The sequence below is a fragment of the Oncorhynchus nerka genome, linkage group LG14, assembly GCF_034236695.1.
Source record: "Oncorhynchus nerka isolate Pitt River linkage group LG14, Oner_Uvic_2.0, whole genome shotgun sequence".
NCBI lineage: Eukaryota > Metazoa > Chordata > Actinopteri > Salmoniformes > Salmonidae > Oncorhynchus > Oncorhynchus nerka.
The window spans coordinates 73,832,227-73,851,288 of NC_088409.1; positions in this window are offsets into that span (position 1 = coordinate 73,832,227).

A 19,062-nucleotide genomic window follows, 5' to 3' on the forward strand; every position below is an offset into this window, starting at 1 on the left:
CTGTTGACAGCTTAGCCATAATAGTTTAAAATTTACTTCAAGCAGAGAACTTGCTCAATTTCCATACTAGGCCAACATTATTCCCAAATTATACAAATTTAGTTGAGGTTTAGTGAATGATTTTTCCCATATAAACAATGACTTTTAGTTTTGAAATATTTCAGGACTAAAGCTATTTATTGGAAGAAACACAGCCAATCATTACGTTTTAGACATGAATAGTTTAAAATCCAGGGTTTTCAAGAACTTTGTCTCCTTTGCTCAATTTCCATTATTCATTACAATATTTAGTTGAGGTTTAGTGAATGATTTTTCCCATATACAATGCTTTTAGTTTTGAAATATTTAGGACTAACCTATTTATTGGAAGTTACACTACCGGTCAAACGTTTTAGAACACCTACTCATTCAGGAGTTTCTTTATTTTTTACATTGTAGAATAATAGTGAAGACATCAAAACTATGAAATAACACATATGGAATCATGTAGTAACCAAAAAAAAGATTCCACTATTGCCGTTGTGAGGTCAGAACTCTCGGATCAACCCTAATCCTCCGCCAGAGCATCCAGTATGCGCAAATAATAAGAAGACACAAATAATAAGAAGAGACTTCCTTGGGCCAAGAAACACGAGCAATGGACAGTGGAAATCTGTCCTTTGGTCTGGAGTCCAAATTTGAGATATTTGGTTCCAACAGCCGTGTCATTGTGAGACATGGTGTGGGTGAACGGATGATCTCCGCATGTGTTTTCCCCACCGTAAAGCATGGAGGAGGAGGTGTTATGGTGTGGTGGTGCTTTGCTGGTGACAATTTCAGAGATTTATTTAGAATTCAAGGCATACTTAACCAGCATGGCTACCACAGCATTTTGCAGCAGTAAGCCATCCCATCTGATTTGGGCTTAGTGGGACTATCATTTGTTTTTCAACAGGACAATGACCCAACACACCTCCAGGCTGTGTAAGTGCTATTTTACCAAGAAGGAGAGTGATGGAGTGCTGCATCAGATGACATGCCCTCCACAATCTCCCGACCTCAACCAAATTGAGATGGTTTGGGATGAGTCGGATCGCAGAGTGAAGGAAAAGCAGCCAACAAGTGCTCAGCATATGTGGGAACTCCTTCAAGACTGTTGGAAAAACATTCCAGACGAAGCTGGTTGATAGAATGCCAAGAGTGAGAGAATGCCCTTGAATGAGTAGGTGTTCTAAAACCTTTGACCGGTAGTGCATGCTCGACCCGCTCAGATTTCCACCACAAACACAAAAAAATTGCCCAAAACAATAAAACCATCTCACCTGCTTTTACACTATGATTTGACACTGGTTTTCATTCAACCTTTTAAAACAGCATTTCTCTGTAAACTTTCCAAATGTTGACAAAACAAAATAAGCTAGACCAGGTGGATCTTGATATGTGGTAAAATTAATTACACAAAAAAATGTCGGTGGAAACGTTTTTATGCGCAAATATTGATATAGGCCAATCACCATTATACCAAAGTAGTCACGTGGAGTCACATGATGACATGTGATGACATGTTGTGTGGTCCTCCCACTACAACTCATCAGGAAAGCATACAGTTTATGAGGTTAAAGATTAAATAAATTATGATGAACTTCACAGGGTCGGGAAAGGGCAAGGTGATGTGCTTTATTCTCCTTTCCAATAAATATCAATGGTCTTAATCTGGTTACATGATAATCTATACTTGGCAAATACAAATAAACTCGCTATTTTGTCCATAATAATCTCATCATGTAAACTATACATCCGCAGATAGTACTGTTGACTAGAGCGCACCTAACAATACCCGAGCGGGCACACTCGCTATATAACCCAACATTTGTTGTGAGAAAACCATCAGTAGAGTTGAAAATGCGCTGGAAACCCATTTAACTTGTCGTTTTTTATTCGGTACATTGGAATTTAACCGCAAAAAGTGATTTTTATGTGCATTACATCATGACGCACAACCTTTTAGTAAATTTGATGGAAACACATCTTTGGTGCGAAAATGAGCATATTGTTTTCATGCAGATTTTTGAGTATTCGCATGAAAATCTGTCACTATTTTGGAAATGGAAACCTACCTACTGAGATAAATATTGAAAAAAGAGTTCAGTTCACATAACAGGGCTGACCTTAAAATGAGGGACAGGTTGTTGTTGTTGTTTTTTTTGCCAAAATATTAATCACTAATAACATGAAATAAATAATAATCTTCAGAAATGACATTTTTCAAAGCAGCAAAATATCAAGGGCTTTACAATGATGGTGAAAACTTGGAGAAATGTTGGGCTTAAGTGGGTGAAAATCTTACTCGTAGTCACAGAGGATGCATGTCAAAATGCTGAATTGTTTCACTTTACAAAGTCTGTTCAGAGTTATTGAATTTTACATGCAATGTGTTCTATATTAATGGGCACTTAATTTAATTTAACAGTCTTTAAAAATGCTATATTTGTACACAATTTCTACTTAAAATATCAAAGGGACGCAAAATACACTCATTTCGTGGAATGACCTCTCATGGTCTTTCACTTTAGTTGTTTAATTTATACTGTCAGCAAAAAGCATAGGCCTACCATGTAATTGTAATATGCATTGCATTTTGCATAACAACAACATAATGTGAGTTTGGTTTTATATAATTACAGTTTTTCTCAATTGCTAAAACACAATTTCTGTAACCTTGCTCTATTTCCTGAAAACATTAAACACAAAACCTCATCTTCAAGCACTATTTACATAACCTCTGACTCCTCTCGCAAAATGAAACATTCGCCTCAAAACAGTTTTACCTGTGTTCAAAATCAAACACTGCTCTCAAATCATAAACAAAGTGATCAAAATGATATACACTCTCAAGCAGTCAGTAAACAATACACCGAAAAATAGAAAACACATTGTTTAAAACATACAATTCTCAAGGAGAAGTACATTTTTTATCTAAAAAAATGTTCATATTTTTCCGCCATTGTCTTTTGATAAATGAAAACATGTTCTATCATAGTAGCTCAAAATTTATCAGAAATTACTACTCTGCTTTGCTCTTTGCAATTTTGTTTTTTGTTCTTCCTCCTCCTATTTTTACAGTACTGTACCCTGCATCTCACAAACTTGTCCTTTGTCTCTGTGATACTGTAATTCTTGTTCTTTGTTGATATGAACCTGCAACCAGTCAAAATCTATAGATCAGTCAGTACTGTTAATAAATGGAAAGCACAATGTTCAGGGCCATACAATTTGTCCATTGTACAGTATACAGCCTACAATGCACTGTACTACAGTATACAATACTAAAAGGGGCAAAAAAATCAAATGAGTAAACATGTGATCAATGTGCTTCTTCTTGTCTTTGGGCTGGGTCAGGCCAGTGCACTTCGTCGACATCACAAGCTATATTGTCCCTCCTGAGGCAACGGGGGAAGAAGCCTCTTGTGTGCCGTGTCCAGCCCTGACATGATTCCTCACCTATATCACCACAGGCTAAATCCATGGCTTGCAGCAGATTTACTCTGGTGTAGGGTTGTCTATCATACACTTTCCATCTCCAAGAGGAGAAAAACTCCTCAATCGGATTCAGGAAATGCGAGCATGGAGGGAGGTACAAGTTCATAAACTGCCCATTGATGTTAAACCATTCCCTTACCTGAGCAGCTCAGTGGAAACTGACATTGTCCCACACTATCACATAGGGGGGAATGGGAGTCTCATTTAGCTCTTGACCCTGCTGCTCTTGAACCTGCAGCTCAAATAAAATATCTATTAGATTGGCAATACATCTTAGAAGGTGCTTGGTGTTATATGGCCCGAGTGTAACATGGTGATGTAGAACACCATAGTTGCTGATAGCAGCACAGATTGTGACATTGCCACCTCGTTGACCAGGGACTTCAACAATGGCCTGCTGTCCAATCATGTTTCGGCCTCTCCTTCTCCTCTTTGTTAGATTGAAGCCTGCTTCATCAACAAAGATGAACTCATGCGGTCTGTCCAAGGATTCCAAGTCAAATATTGTCTGTGTAGAAATACAATATACTGTATGTAGGATTTTGTAAGTCATACAGAGACAGTGCTATACTGTAGAGTACAATTAGGCTTCTGATGCACATACATTGTATGTACTGAAGAGTAATGTCATTCACATAGTATGTGTTAGTACTGTAGACAATCTGGATTACAGTAAATGTTTCTGAATGTACACTTACTTGCACATACTGAGCTCGCAGTTCTTTCACCCTTGGTGAGTTGCACTCAAAAGGTACTCTGTATACTTGTTTCATTCGCATCCTATTACAATGGAGGACACGGTCAATTGTGGAAATGCTCACACTGTCGATTCCCTGGAAGTGTGTGTTGTCTTGTATCACTTGTTCCTGGATTTCTCTGAGTCGTATTGCATTATCTTGAAGGACCATGCCAACTATAACAGCCTCTTGCTCCCGAGTGAATATAGCTGTCCTTCCACCTGCACGTGGCAGCCTTGCAATTCTACAAAAAGTAGTTGTCAGTTACAAAATATATTCACGCAGTACAATACATACAGTGATTAACTTTACAAATGTCTATTGAAACAGCTGCATATAGTGTAGTACAGTAAATTTGCAATTACAAAAATACAGAAGTGTACTGTACCTGTTCTCTTCTCTGAATGTCCTTACTAAGGTGGACACAGAAAATCGCCTCAAATTGGGTTGCACTCTAAGTCCTGCTTCCCTCATTGTCAGTCCATGGACAAGAATATAATTCAGTATTTATGCTGCAGTAGTTTATGTGTCAGGTGGCTAGGGTCAGTTTGCTATATCTGGAGTACTTCTCCTGTCTTATCCGGTGTCCTGTGTGCATTTAAGTATGCTCTCTCTAATTCTCTCTTTCTTTCTCTCTCTCGGAGGACCTGAGCCCCAGGACCATGCCTCAGGACTACCTGGCATGATGACTCCCTGCTGTCCCCAGTCCACCTGGCCGTTTGCTGCTCCAGTTTCAACTGTTCTGCCTGTGATTATTATTATTACATTTACATTACATTTAAGTCATTTAGCAGACGCTCTTATCCAGAGCGACTTACAAATTGGTGCATTCACCTTATGACATCCAATGGAACAGCCACTTTACAATAGTGCATCTAAATCTTTTAAGGGGGGTGAGAAGGATTACTTTATCCTATCCTAGGTATTCCTTAAAGAGGTGGGGTTTCAGGTGTCTCCGGAAGGTGGTGATTGACTCCGCTGTCCTGGCGTCGTGAGGGAGTTTGTTCCACCATTGGGGGGCCAGAGCAGCGAACAGTTTTGACTGGGCTGAGCGGGAACTGTACTTCCTCAGTGGTAGGGAGGCGAGCAGGCCAGAGGTGGATGAACGCAGTGCCCTTGTTTGGGTGTAGGGCCTGATCAGAGCCTGGAGGTACTGAGGTGCCGTTCCCCTCACAGCTCCGTAGGCAAGCACCATGGTCTTGTAGCGGATGCAAGCTTCAACTGGAAGCCAGTGGAGAGAGCGGAGGAGCGGGGTGACGTGAGAGAACTTGGGAAGGTTGAACACCAGACGGGCTGCGGCGTTCTGGATGAGTTGTAGGGGTTTAATGGCACAGGCAGGGAGCCCAGCCAACAGCGAGTTGCAGTAATCCAGACGGGAGATGACAAGTGCCTGGATTAGGACCTGCGCCGCTTCCTGTGTGAGGCAGGGTCGTACTCTGCGGATGTTGTAGAGCATGAACCTACAGGAACGGGCCACCGCCTTGATGTTATTTGAGAACGACAGGGTGTTGTCCAGGATCACGCCAAGGTTCTTAGCGCTCTGGGAGGAGGACACAATGGAGTTGTCAACCGTGATGGCGAGATCATGGAACGGGCAGTCCTTCCCGGGAGGAAGAGCAGCTCCGTCTTGCCGAGGTTCAGCTTGAGGTGGTGATCCGTCATCCACACTGATATGTCTGCCAGACATGCAGAGATGCGATTCGCCACCTGGTCATCAGAAGGGGGAAAGGAGAAGATTAATTGTGTGTCGTCTGCGTAGCAATGATAGGAGAGACCATGTGAGGTTATGACAGAGCCAAGTGACTTGGTGTATAGCGAGAATAGGAGAGGGCCTAGAACAGAGCCCTGGGGGACACCAGTGGTGAGAGCACGTGGTGAGGAGACAGATTCTCGCCACGCCACCTGGTAGGAGCGACCTGTCAGGTAGGACGCAATCCAAGCGTGGGCCGCGCCGGAGATGCCCAACTCGGAGAGGGTGGAGAGGAGGATCTGATGGTTCACAGTATCGAAGGCAGCCGATAGGTCTAGAAGGATGAGAGCAGAGGAGAGAGAGTTAGCTTTAGCAGTGCGGAGCGCCTCCGTGATACAGAGAAGAGCAGTCTCAGTTGAATGACTAGTCTTGAAACCTGACTGATTTGGATCAAGAAGGTCATTCTGAGAGAGATAGCGGGAGAGCTGGCCAAGGACGGCACGTTCAAGAGTTTTGGAGAGAAAAGAAAGAAGGGATACTGGTCTGTAGTTGTTGACATCGGAGGGATCGAGTGTAGGTTTTTTCAGAAGGGGTGCAACTCTCGCTCTCTTGAAGACGGAAGGGACGTAGCCAGCGGTCAGGGATGAGTTGATGAGCGAGGTGAGGTAAGGGAGAAGGTCTCCGGAAATGGTCTGGAGAAGAGAGGAGGGGATAGGGTCAAGCGGGCAGGTTGTTGGGCGGCCGGCCGTCACAAGACGCGAGATTTCATCTGGAGAGAGAGGGGAGAAAGAGGTCAGAGCACAGGGTAGGGCAGTGTGAGCAGAACCGGCGGTGTCGTTTGACTTAGCAAACGAGGATCGGATGTCGTCGACCTTCTTTTCAAAATGGTTGACGAAGTCATCTGCAGAGAGGGAGGAGGGGGAGGGGGAGGAGGATTCAGGAGGGAGGAGAAGGTGGCAAAGAGCTTCCTAGGGTTAGAGGCAGATGCTTGGAATTTAGAGTGGTAGAAAGTGGCTTTAGCAGCAGAGACAGAAGAGGAAAATGTAGAGAGGAGGGAGTGAAAGGATGCCAGGTCCGCAGGGGAGGCGAGTTTCCTCATTTCCGCTCGGCTGCCCGGAGCCCTGTTCTGTGAGCTCGCAATGAGTCGTCGAGCCACGGAGCGGGAGGGGAGGACCGAGCCGGCCTGGAGGATAGGGGACATAGAGAGTCAAAGGATGCAGAAAGGGAGGAGAGGAGGGTTGAGGAGGCAGAATCAGGAGATAGGTTGGAGAAGGTTTGAGCAGAGGGAAGAGATGATAGGATGGAAGAGGAGAGAGTAGCGGGGAGAGAGAGCGAAGGTTGGGACGGCGCGATACCATCCGAGTAGGGGCAGTGTGGGAAGTGTTGGATGAGAGCTAGAGGGAAAAGGATACAAGGTAGTGGTCGGAGACTTGGAGGGGAGTTGCAATGAGGTTAGTGGAAGAACAGCATCTAGTAAAGATGAGGTCGAGCGTATTGCCTGCCTTGTGAGTAGGGGGGAAGGTGAGAGGGTGAGGTCAAAAGAGGAGAGGAGTGGAAAGAAGGAGGCAGAGAGGAATGAGTCAAAGGTAGACGTGGGGAGGTTAAAGTCGCCCAGAACTGTGAGAGGTGAGCCATCCTCAGGAAAGGAGCTTATCAAGGCATCAAGCTCATTGATGAACTCTCCGAGGGAACCTGGAGGGCGATAAATGATAAGGATGTTAAGCTTGAAAGGGCTGGTAACTGTGACAGCATGGAATTCAAAGGAGGCGATAGACAGATGGGTAAGGGGAGAAAGAGAGAATGACCACTTGGGAGAGATGAGGATCCCAGTGCCACCACCCCGCTGACCAGAAGCTCTCGGGGTGTGCGAGAACACGTGGGCGGACGAAGAGAGAGCAGTAGGAGTAGCAGTGTTATCTGTGGTGATCCATGTTTCCGTCAGTGCCAAGAAGTCGAGGGACTGGAGGGAGGCATAGGCTGAGATGAACTCTGCCTTGTTGGCCGCAGATCGGCAGTTCCAGAGGCTACCGGAGACCTGGAACTCCACGTGGGTCGTGCGCGCTGGGACCACCAGATTAGGGTGGCCGCGGCCACGCGGTGTGGAGCGTTTGTATGGTCTGTGCAGAGAGGAGAGAACAGGGATAGACAGACACATAGTTGACAGGCTACAGAAGAGGCTACGCTAATGCAAAGGAGATTGGAATGACAAGTGGACTACACGTCTCGAATGTTCAGAAAGTTAAGCTTACGTAGCAAGAATCTTATTGACTAAAATGATTAAAATGATACAGTACTGCTGAAGTAGGCTAGCTGGCAGTGGCTGTGTTGTTGACTTTGTAGGCTAGCTGGCAGTGGCTGCGTTGTTGACACTACACTAATCAAGTCGTTCCGTTGAGTGTAATAGTTTCTACAGTGCTGCTATTCGGGGCTAGCTGGCTAGCTAGCAGTGTTGATTACGTTACGTTGCGTTAAAAGAACGACAATAGCTGGCTAGCTAACCTAGAAAATCGCTCTAGACTACACAATTATCTTTGATACAAAGACGGCTATGTAGCTAGCTATGTAGCTAGCTACGATCAAACAAATCAAACCGTTGTACTGTAATGAAATGAAATGAAAATGTGATACTACCTGTGGAGCGAAGCGGAATGCGACCGGGTTGTTGAGTGCGGAAGTTCTATTCGGTAGACGTTGGCTAGCTGTTGGCTAGCTAGCAGTGTCTCCTACGTTAAGGACAACAAATAGCTGGCTAGCTAACCTCGGTAAATTAAGATAATCACTCTAAAACTACACACTCTAAACTACACAATTATCTTGGATACGAAGACAGCAAAGACAACTATGTAGCTAGCTAACACTACACTAATCAAGTCGTTCAGTTGAGTGTAATAGTTCCTACAGTGCTGCTATTCGGTAGACGGTGGACGTTTGCTAGCTGGCTAGCTGCTGGGCAGATAGCAGTGTAGACTACGTTAGGACGACGAAATACGATAATTACGCAATTATCTTTGATACAATGACGGCTATGTAGCTAGCTAAGAAGAAATTGCTAAGATTAGACAAATCAAACCGTTGTACTATAATGAAATGTAATGAAATGTAATGAAAAGTTATACTACCTGCGGACCGAAGTGCGGATGCGACCGCTCGCTCCAACCCGGAAGTTGCTATTATTTGACCATGCTGGTCATTTATGAACATTTGAACATCTTGGCTATGTTCGGTTATAATCTCCACCCGGCACAGCCAGAAGAGGACTGGCCACCCCTCATAGCCTGGTTCCTCTCTAGGTTTCTTCCTAGGTTTTGGCCTTTCTAGGGAGTTTTTCCTAGCCACCGTGCTTTGCTTCTACACTGCATTGCTTGCTGTTTGGGGTTTTAGGCTGGGTTTCTGTACAGCACTTTGAGATATCAGCTGATGTACGAAGGGCTCTATAAATACATTTGATTTGAACATGGTCTATAACTGTTGCTCGAATTTCATCAGATATTTCCACTCTTTGTATTCCTCTTCCTCTTCGTCCTCCTCTTCCTCTTTCTTGTCCTCCTCCTCCTCCTCTTCCTCCTCGTCACCCACCTCACATACGCACTCGTCTTCTCACATTGTTTCTTCTATCCATTCTCAGACTTTCTCCTTCCCACCTTCAACAACCTGTTTGCTCTCTGAACTGGCTTATATTGGTTGTGTCGCATCATTTGAAACAGGTTAAATCAATTTTGAGTGGTTGTGTTCAATCAATGACATGTCTTCTCTATTTGTATTTGATTGTTGCCACTTGTGTTTAGAGTTTTGCTGAAAAGTCTAACTGAGATCTGCAAATTGTGTTTTACCATGTGAAATGGTTTAAGGTATTGACAACAGACTGCATAATTAGCTAAATGAGTCCAGGCAACTGAGAACTTTGTTCAGCCAATGGGTTTTAGTGTTTTAGCAATTGAGAAAAACTGTAATGACACTAAACTGAAGAAATTATAGTTATCGTTATTTTACTGTTCGAAAAGTCAGGTGTCATAACATGAAAAAGGAACCGAAGCAAGTCAAAACATGTAAACAGTCCCCTGTTGCTATGTGGGGTTTGTTTGTCCATTGCTCATGTTGTTTGTGCTTGGATGGAATGGAACAGGGAAACTAGAGTACACGAGATGAGAGCAGAGAACACCATCTGACTCACACCCTAGGGAGGGAGGGAGGGAGAGAGAGAGAGAGAGAGAGAGAGAGAGAGAGAGAGAGAGAGAGAGAGAGAGAAGAAGGAGAGAGGCCATTTTGAGCCTGTAATCTAACCCACAAATGCTGATTCTCCAGATACTCAACTAGTCTAAAGAAGGCCAGTTTTATTGCTTCTTTAATCAGAACAACAGTTTTCAGCTGTGCTAACAGAATTGCAAAATGATTTTCTAATGATCAATTAGCCTTTTGAAATTACTTGGATTAGCTAACATAACATGCCATTGGAACACAGGAGTGATGGTTGCTGATAATGGGCCTCCTTTCGCCAGCTACAATAGTCATTTACAACATTAACAAAGTCTACACTGTATTTCTGATCAATTTGATGTTATTTTAATAGACAATTATTTATTTTTTCTTTCAAAAACAAGGACATTTCTAAGTGACCCCAAACTTTTGAATGGTAGTGTACTTTATTTGAATGTACTTGTTACATTAGGCCCGAGACTATTCATGATGTAGTCTTTACATAACACCATTAATGGCTATTAACACATTTATATTAACACCTTTCATCCAACAGGAAGGAATACAAAGAGTGGAAATACCATCACGGCTCTCTTTCCCATGGACAGTATGTGCCTGGTGTGGACTTGATTGTAACTCAATTGAGACAGACATAAAATTACATGAATTATGTCATCAAGTTGTTCCTCAAGCACTGAGCTAATCCTGTGGCTCTATATCAGATCCACAACTTTGTTGAAGTCAATTGGCTTTAATCAGCACAACAATCATGCAATTACTCTCAGAGGATATGTAATGAAATTGTCTGTACATTCGTGTACTTCTTTTCACCATGTTAATACAGGAAATCACTTTTAGCCTTGCATTCTAAAGCGTCATTGTAGGTATGTCTACTGACAGAGATCCTTGCCAAAATATGAAACATTTATTTAAAAAATACTTAATAATTAAGTACATAGCCATGTTGAAAATACAACAACATACAGTGCCTTCGGAAAGTATTCAGACCGCTTGACTTTTTCCACATTTTGTGACGTTACAGCCTTATTCTATAATGTATTAAATCGTTTTTCCCCCTTCATCACTCTACACACAATACCCCAGAATGACACAGCAAAAACAGCTTTTTAGAAATTGTTGCTAATTTATTAAAACTAAAAACCAGAAATATTACATCTACATAAGTATTCAGACCCTTTACTCAGTACTTTGTTGAAGCACCTTTGGTAGCAATTACAGCATCGAGTCTTCTTGGGTATGACGCTACAAGCTTGGAACACCTTTATTTGGGGAGTCTCCCATTCTTCTCTGCAGATCCTCTCAAGCTCTGTCAGGTAGGATGGGAGCGTCTCTCCAGAGATGTTTGATTGGGTTCAAGTCTGGTCTCTGGCTGGGCCACTCAAGGACAATCAGAGACTTGTCCCGAAGCCACTCCTGCGTTGTCTTGGCTGTGTGCTTAGGGTCGTTGTCCTGTTGGAAGGGGAACCTTCGCCCCAGTCTGAGGTCCTGAGTGCTCTGGAAAATGTTTTCATTAAGGATCTCTCTGTACTTTGCGCCATTCATCTTTTCCTCAATCCTGACTAGTCTCACATTCTCTGCCGCTGAAAAACATCCCCACAGCATGATGCTGCCACCACCATGCTTCACCGCAGGGATGGTGCCAGGTTTCTCTAGACGTGACGCTTGGCATTCAGGCCATTCATCAGACCAGAGACTCTTGTTTCACATGGCCTGAGAGTCTTTAGGTGCCTTGTGGCAAACTCCAAGTGGGCTGTCATGTGCCTTTTACTGAGGAGTGGCTTCCGTCTGGCCACTCTACCATAAATGCCTGATTGGTGGAGCGCTGCAGAGATGGTTGTCCTTCTGGAAGGTTCTCCCATCTCCACAGAGGAACTCTGGAGCTCTGTCAGAGTGACCATCAGGTTCTTGGTTACCTCCGTGACCAAGGCCCTTCTCCCCCGATTGCTCAGTTTGGCCGGGCGGCCAGCTCTAGGAAGAGTCTTGGTGGTTACAAATATTTTCCATTTAAGAATGATGGATGCCACTGTATTCTTGGGGACCTTCAATGCTGCAGACATTTTTTGGTACCTTTCCCCAGATCTGTGCCTCGACACAATCCTGTCTCTGAGCTCTAGGGACAATTCCTTCGATCTCATGGCTTTTTCTTTTGTTTAAAGTTGATGAGGGAAATAAAAGTATCCAGTTTAAGAGCAGTTGGAGGCCACGGAAGGAGTGTTGTATGGCATTGAAGCTCGTTTGGAGGTTTGTTAGCAAGGTGTCCAAAGAATGCCAGTATACAGAATGGTGTCGTCTGCGTAGAGGTGGATCAGGGAATCGCCCGCAGCAAGAGAGACATCATTGATATATACAAAGAAAAGAGTCGGCCCGAGGATTGAACCCTGTGGTACCCCCATAGAGACTGCCAGAGTGTGATGGTTTTCTTCCTGGGAAGGAGAGGAGGACCAAAATGCAGCGTGGTTATGGTTGAACACTTTTAATAAAGATAAATAATAATAAAGAAAACACAAAATACTAAGGCCAGGGCGTGACACAGAGGTCCGAACAACATGCCCTCCGGTTTGACACACTGAACTCTGTCTGCAAAGTAGTTGGTGAACCAGGCGAGGCAGTCATTAGATAAACCAAGGCTATTGAGTCTGCCGATTGACAGAGTCAAAAGCCTTGGCCAGGTCGATGAAGACGGCTGCACAGTACTGTCTTTTATCGATGGCGGTTATGATATCGTTTAGTACCTTGAGCGTGGCTGAGGTGCACCCGTGACCGGCTCGGAAGCCGGATTGCACAGCGGAGAAGGTACAGTGGGATTCGAAATGGTCAGTGATCTGTTTATTAACTTGGCTTTTGAAGACTTTAGATAGGCAGGGCAGGATGGATATAGGTGTGTAACAGTTTGGGTCTAGGGTGTCACCCCATTTGAAGAGGGGGAAGACAGCTTTCCAATCTTTAGGGATCTCGGACGATATGAAAGAGAGGTTGAACAGGCTGGTATTAGGGGTTGCAACAATGGTGGCGGATAGTTTTAGAACGAGAGGGTCCAGATTGTCTAGCTGATTTATACAGGTCCAGGTTTTTCAGCTCTTTCAGAAAATCTGCTGTCTGGATTTTGGTGAAGGAGAAGCTGGGGAGGCTTGGGCGAGTAGCTGCGGGGGGGGGGGGGGGGGTGCTTTTGGCCGGGGTTGGAGTAGACAGGAGGACGGCATGGCCAGCCATTCAGAAATGCTTATTGAAATTTTCGATTATCATGGATTTATCAGTGGTGACTGTGTTACCTAGCCTCTGTGCACTGGGCAGCTGGGAGGAGGTGCTCTTGTTCTCCATGGACTTTACAGTGTCCCAAAACTTTTGGGAGTTAGAGCTACAGGATGCAAATTTCTGCTTGAAAAGCTAACCTTTGCTTTCCTGACTGACTGCGTGTTGGTTTCTGACTTCCCTGAACAGTTGCATATCGTGGGGACTATTCGATGCTATTGCAGTCCGCCACATGATGTTTTTGTGCTGGTCAAGGGCAGTCATGTCTGGAGTAAACCAAGGGCTATATCTGTTCTTAGTTCTGCATTTTTTGAACGGGGCATGCTTATCTAAGATGATGAGGAAATTACTTTTAAAGACTGACCAGGCATCCTCGACTGACGGGATGAGATCAATATCCTTCCAGGATACCCGGGCCAGGTCGATTAGAAAGGCCTGCTCGCAGAAGTGTTTTAGGTTGCGTTTGACAATGATGAGGGGTGGTCGTTTGACCGCGGACCCATAGCGGATACAGGCAATGAGGCAGTGATCACTGAGATCCTGATTGAAAACAGCGGAGGTGTATTTGGAGGGCAAGTTGGTCAGGATAATGTCTATGAGGGTACCCATGTTTACGGATTTAGGGTTGTATCTGGTGGGTTCCTTGATTTGATTTGATATATACAGAGAAAAGAGTCATTATTAAGAGTGTTCATTATTGAGTGTAAACCATGTATGTGTGTCTGTAACATTCCCCCCACTTGATTGTCCACAGATCGGGTGTGAGTCTTGCAGTGAGGGAGAACAGTGGCAGCTTCATCAGTACTCTGAGTATGTGGCTCTACAGTGTAAGTGGTCTGTCTTTGTGTGTACCTTGAGCACATGGCTGCCAGAAGTAAACAGTGCACTTCTACAGGATATGAAGCAATTGTGTTGTGCTTATAATAGACTAGTGTTTTGCTGTGAAACAGGACACTGACTACACTCAGAAACTCATTGTTCCAGAGAATGGAATAAATCTGAAGACCCAAATCTTTGTGGGGGTGAAAGCCACCAATATAACAGAGAGGTAGGACTACAATACGCAGATAAAATCTACCTCAATAAAATCCTTTTGTAAAGTACCATACTGCAAAATGTACAATGTATCACAAAAAAAACTAATATCTTTAAGAAAAAAAGTGCTGTAGTTATACTGCATTCTAGAATCAGTCCCTCTCTTCCTCTCCAAAGGTTCCACGTTCTGCTTGACCGATGCTACACAACAACAAGTCCCGTTCCCAACAACAGCACCTATTATGACCTCTTTGTTGGGTGAGTCAATATTATTCACCCAGTTTAATTTCTATAGATTTATGATAACTCTGCAACTGAAACTGAAGCCTTTTTTGTTTCCGGTCACGCCTAAATCGTGTATGAGTACAGTATGTGTATGACTCATATCTCTTGTCTCATTGAAGGTGTACATACACATGATGGACAAACCAGGGTCGAGTTGAATGGAGCGTCTCAGCATGCACACCTTCCGTTTCATTGAACACAAGAACATGACCGTCGCCACTTTCTACCTGCACTGTCACCCAACTCTGTGAGGTGTCCTCCTGTTCGTCCTTACTGCCTGTAAGTATCAACAATTCGAAAATAACACACAGGTCACTGCCTTCACTCAGAGAAACAAAACTAAACATTTTGCGACAGTACATTGTGGCGGTCACGATCACGTTCACCATATTGCTTTTGACTCTCTAGACATCTGGGATGCCTACAACAACGTTCTAATGTTCCGGCTTAAAACCTGTTGCCTAGAGTCTGGGTTTCACAGACATTATTACCCTCTGAAGAACTCTAATTTCTTAGACAACCCTATGCTATTCTAAGCTTATTCAACTGACTTGACAAATGTTTCAAACCGATAAGAACAGAAAACTGACTTCCTGTCTGAACTCTGTCTCTTTGATCTCAGAATTGTTCAGGTTTCTCCAGGAGAAAGAGAGGACAACGGTGCAGCATACTATACCACTGGACCAGTGGTGTGATATGATATCAGACATGAATGATATATCAGACATGAATTAATGACACTTGATGAGAGTGAAATGGATTAGTCACCTCATTGCTCATACAGTATGAGTAATTAAATGGATGTAAGTCACTTCATTCTTCACCACCTTATTCTGTTTCCCTCTGCTACAGGTCTTCTAACAGCTTCACAACGTAAGAAATTCTTCCAAGTTGCTCTTGATTATCACAGTCATCAAAGCCTATGGCTTTCATTAAAATAAAATAAATAGTGCCCATTGGCTACAGTGTTGATATATCCCTCCTGTCCTTCCAACAGTCTCCCCCCAGTCCCAGAGAAGCCCAATGGGCCATATGGCCGTCACAACTTCGGTGCTGGCTGTGATCTGTCTCTCCGTGGCCCTGTTCATTGGTCTGTTCCTGAGGAGGGTAAGGTTATCCATCCTCCAATTAAATATGGTCTAGGACTAGGGACACCGTCTCTCCTGACATGGCTGAAGACTGGGACCAGTCTCCTAGCTAACAGTCAGTGGGGTATTTTACATTCCCAGAACACGTAGACAGCTGTTGTGAATGCATGATACAGTGGCAGGTTATGGGTAAAATTAGTAAAGGATGCTAGTTCTGAATTCATGAGTAAAGGATGGGTCGTTCTCAATCCATGAGTCAAGGATGATTAGTTCTCAGTTCATAAGTAAAGGATGGTTAGTTATAAATTCATAAGTAAATGATGATTAGTTCTCAGTTCATAAGTAAAGGATGGTTAGTTATAAATTCATAAGTCAAAGAATGGTTATTTCTTAGTTCATAAGTAAAGCATGGTTAGTTCTTGGTAACATGAGTAAATAATGGTTAGTTATCAGTTCATGAGTAAAGGGTGGTTAGTTCTTAGTAACATGGGGAAAGGATGGTTAGTTCTCAGTTCATGGGTAAAGGATAGTTAGTTCTTGGTAACATAAGTAAAAAATGGTTAGTTACCAGTTCATGAGTAAAGGATGGTTCGTTTTCAGTTTATGAGTAAAGAATGGTTAGTTCTCAGTTCATGAGTAAAGGATGGTTAGTTGTTGGTAACATGAGTAAAGAATGGTTAGTTCTCAGTTCATGAGTAAAGGATGGTTAGTTCTTGGTAACATGAGTAAAGGATGGTTAGTTACCAGTTCATGAGTAAAGGATGGTTAGTTCTCAGTTCATGAGTAAAGGATGGTTAGTTCTCAGTTCATGAGTAAAGGATGGTTAGTTCTCAGTTCATGAGTAAAGGATGGTTAGTTCTCAGTTCATGAGTAAAGGATGGTTAGTTCTCAGTTCATGAGTAAAGGATGGTTACAATGTTATACATGTTAGGCGAGAAATAATTAAGCAACATTTCATGCATAATGTTACAGAAATATAGCATTTTATAATTGAAGTAGCAGCAGGGCACTAGAGGTAAACTTCTACACACCTAAATGTATAGTTCCCATATGGCATGTACAGATTGTAAGAATAATTTGTATGGTAGCTGACTGCCAGTCAGAGTAAATGTTTGATAGCTAAAGGCCAGAGCAAATGTTGTATGCACTTGCTTGACAGATTCATATTTAAGAAATTTCACCTGGCACCTATCTTTTGGTTTCTGTATATTCAGTAGCCTAAATACAATATTAGTTCAGTCAAAGTAAAAGTCTAAAGAAAACCTAAACCAGCAGCATAACAAAGTACAGTTTTAGTAACAGATTTAAGTACTAGTAGTCTAGTAGTAGTAACTTCTCACATCCACCAGTAGACTAAAACACTCTTTTGGCGTGATATGTGTGTACAGAACTGCTTGGGTTCTCTTTGGGTGTGTGTACTGAATGCCTAGTTGACTGGCAGGGCTTTTTTTGGCTGCACTCCTCCTGGCTATGGTCTGCCAAGAAATGGATTAAGACGATAAAGAGATAAATTACTCTTCAAACCCACAAGAGAAAAAGGAGCTGATGGACTTTTTGGGCACAAAAAAAAAGACAAGGTCATAAAAATTGTATAAAAAAATGAGAGTTAATATATTATCCCATAGGTGACAAACATGTAAAGCAATTAAAAATGTAGCAGGGGGTGGCACCCACTGATGTATGAAGATTGTACTGTGTTGTACTGCACAGTATTGCACTGTGGGAAACTTCTAGATAAGGACATGCACATAGCTCTGCGTCTCTGCCATTAACAGTTTCATACTTATATTTACCCCTATGACTCATGGTCTAAATCCCAAATGGCACCCTATGCCATTGATAGTGCACTAATTTTGACCAAGGCCCTGGTCAATAGTAATGCACTATATAGGGAATAGGATGCCATTTGGGACGCTGATTGATGGGACATTGACTCTCCACTGCCCTGGATCAGATGCACCTGTTCCCTTTACACTCTCAGGGAGGGCTGGGAGCCAGACATGAGGTTGAGGTCTTTTGAGACGGTGAAGACGGACCGTCAGCTGCAGTCACACGCTGGCCCAGCTCTGTACCTCCCTCTGCTTCTCCAGCACCATGGAGTTCATGAGCAACCAGCCCTGTCTCAATGATCACTTCTGTCATCACCTGGGAACCCTCACAAAGCCCACTAGTGTGAGGATGTAGAGATTACAATTAACATACATAATATATACAGTATATATACAGTTAAAGTGTACTTAATGTGACAAAAAAACAAAAGTCCTTCTGAGGCAGCAGAAGTGTATTAAATATACTGATGTATATTATGATTGTATAATTACATATACATATATATATATATATATAAGATAGCCCTATTTGGTAAAAGACCAAGTCCATATTATGGCAAGAACAGCTCAAATAAGCAAAGAGAAATGATAGTTTAACTGACATGAAGGTCAGTCAAGAACTTGCAGTTGCAAAATCATCAAGCGCAATGATGAAACTGGCTCTCATGAGGACCGCCACAGGAAAGGAAGACCCAGAGTTACCTCTGCTGCAGAGGATAAGTTCATTAGAGGTAACTGCATCTCAGATTGCAGCCCAAATAAATGCTTCACAGAGTTCAAGTAACAGATTAACTTTTTAGAAGGCACACCTTTTAATTGGAATACATTCCAGGTGACTACCTCATGAAGGTGCTTGAGAGAATGCCAAGAGTGTGCAAAGCTGCCATCAAGGCAAAGGGTGGCTATTTGAAGAATCTCAAATATAAATATATATTTAGATTTGTTTAACACGTTTTGGTTACTACATGATTCCAAATATGTTATTTCATAGTTTTGATGTAGAAAATTGTAAAAAATAAAGAAAAACTATGGAATGAGTAGGTGTTCTAAAACCTTTGACCGGTAGTATATATATATATGATGTATTAGGCTACAGTCTCACTCTGTGGTTGGTTGTGTGTTACAGGAAGAGAACCATAATTATATGAGAGGTCCTCAGATACAGTAGGACATAAATTCAATTACACTCAATGAGAATGTTACCAACAGTTTGAAAATAATGAAAATCAGTCACAGGTTCCCAAACCAGCAATTTCCTGACCATGCATGTTAAAATAATAGTCCTGCTGTTTGTGTGTTGGTCCACCTGGTGGGGCTGCTGACGCAGTATGCTTAGTGCTTTCTGGCCAAAGTGATCTGGCACACCATGTACAAAGTCACATGTAGTGAGGGCCATTACTCAGGCAGTTATGTTT